General features: G+C 48.1%; 1 long non-coding RNA gene across 1 annotated transcript; it reads left to right on the top strand.

The window, feature by feature from the left end:
* The first annotated feature begins 553 nt into the window (after positions 1-553).
* Positions 554-2028, top strand: LOC123113067 (uncharacterized). Its single transcript, XR_006455892.1, has 2 exons — positions 554-1426; positions 1541-2028. It is a non-coding gene; the product is annotated as an uncharacterized lncRNA (long non-coding RNA).
* The last annotated feature ends 250 nt before the right edge of the window (positions 2029-2278 follow it).

Here is a 2278-nt window from a genome sequence, read left to right as displayed (position 1 = left end):
AACACCATTTATACTAGAGTAAGGTACACATGCATTGCACGCATGAGATTTGGCAACCAAATTATGAATAAATACCACATTGTAGCATGCAAGCTTTGAGTCATATATTTATGATGTAGATGTTCGTTTAATTCTTATAGTTCATTCATTCAAAATCATCTAGTTTTCATAAGAAAGCTAATCTATTTTAAGCTTCATGGAATTATGCGTTGCAAGACATAAAGTAAAAAACAAATAATGGCAAATCATGTAGAAAAACATTTGGGTAATTCTGATACGGAAGATTCTAGAACAAATAAGAAGTGCTTGTGTCTTGATGTTTGCGCATTATGCTTAAGTTCAACCATGGAGTCTTTTAGATTATACATGTGGCGAAATCTGGTGAAATCTAGATGATATCCAACGGCCAGTAGTGCTCAAATTTGCCATCTTTGGACCATCAGATTCGCCTCATCCAACGACCATCTTTCAAAGTTAAAGTTACCCGCACACAATATAAAAAAATATAAAATATTATATATATATATATAGGCGAGGAGGGGATCCTTTCCGAACTAAAAACCATCGAGCCGAAAAAAGAAAAAGAAAAACTACCCACCCCCGCGTCTCCAACCTTGTAGCCCACCCACCCGACCCACGCGTTTCCACCAGGAGGTCGCCGCCGCCGCCCCACCCCGTGCGCCGCCGCCCCTGCCTCCCCCGGCGTGCCGCCACCCCCTCCTCCTCTGGTGCGCCGCTGCCCCCGCATCATCCAGCACGAGGCCACCCCCTCCTCCTCCAGCGCGCCACGGCCCCTGCCTCCAGCGCTCAGATCTGCGGGATCCGGCGATTTCTCACGGCGGTGCTGCTCCGGTGAGCCTCCGTCCCCAAGCGCGACGCAGAAAACGGCCTCCTCCCTATCGTTCCTCCTCCATCCCCCGAGAACAGCGCATCCGCGATGGCCTCCTCTCTCCCGTCCCCTTCTCTGCGCTGGTAGGCGTTTGTGAAGTTCGACATGGCCAGCCGCGTGAGTTTGATTCCGCTGCGCCCTGTGCCCCTACCCTGCCTCCACCCACCAGAGCAGGCCAAGCTCCGAGCCACCACCTGCGCACGGATGCCGCCGTGACCCTCCTGCCCCAATCCCACCGGGCGGCGCCACCAGCAACCCCTCCCCAACAACATGTCAGATCCAGCGCCGGTGTCAGGCACCCCTCTTCCTTCACGTCCACCTGCTCCGATGGCTCGCCCCTACCCACCCCGGGCTTCGGCTTCCGATGAAGCCCCGACCATGTTGTTGGTGGCAGATGCTCCAGCGGCAGGCTCACTCCCCATGGTGTGATTGAACTTCAGTGCAGGGGGAGTAGAACCGCTGGAGATGCTCGTGTCAATTCCTTCCAGCGACCTTTGTCCACACCTCGTCACTGGCGTGAGGTATATATATATTCAGGTGACATATCACGGTCCACTCTTTTACTGCTATCTCTGCTTGCTGGTTCCTACCTCTACTGCACCGGACGATAGAGAGATAAAAAAAAGTTTGATGCTTACTTATTTTTTACAGCGTCAGATTCAAAAAGTTCAGCTTCGCCCCTGGTTGAAGTTCATTTGTCACTGAAGCTTATGTTGTTCATGACCGCGTGGCTGTAGAACATCCATGCATGTCGAGTAATTTTCTCATGCCAGTTCATTTACAATAGCAGCTCCAGTGTGGCAGTAGGCGATGGTGAAAACTGAAGTCTGAAACGAGTGTTGCTGGGTACATCTGGCAGCATATATTCTGAAGTTTGTTGGTGAAAAACAAATGCTAGAACATCAGTTGGTGTCATTGGGGTCGTGCCGGCAAGCAGCATTCTCCCCCTGGGTGTACTCTCTCTGTCTCTTTCTCTTTGCAATTCTAATCTATTTGTAGATTCTATCTCACATACCTGACCATAGTAGCAGACTAGTAGTGTTGTATGGTCAGCTGCGTAAGGGAGTTTGTGGAGTGCACTACTATGTCTAGTTGAACTCACATTGATTACTTTTATAAGTCTAAACTACTTTTGGAAATTTGAGTGTGGTGTTCCTTCAGGAAGCCATTTTCCTTTTAGAAGGAGCTACATTCCGTGAGTCGACTTACATCTTTCTTCGTTAAACGGGATAAAGTTCATTTATACGAGTACATATGTAGATCTAGTGTGCATTCTATTTTCAGTCTGGAACTTGAGGAAAAATATGTAAGTTCAAAAACACATTGGGGAAAACCAAGTAAAAATTAATGCAGAAAGTTCAACATTAAAATTGACGAAGTTCAAACAAG

This window comes from Triticum aestivum, chromosome 1B (genome assembly GCF_018294505.1).
Source record: "Triticum aestivum cultivar Chinese Spring chromosome 1B, IWGSC CS RefSeq v2.1, whole genome shotgun sequence".
NCBI classification, from domain to species: Eukaryota; Viridiplantae; Streptophyta; class Magnoliopsida; order Poales; family Poaceae; genus Triticum; species Triticum aestivum.
The sequence above is the reverse complement of the archived record's forward strand: the minus strand, read 5'-3'. Positions and strand labels throughout refer to the sequence as shown.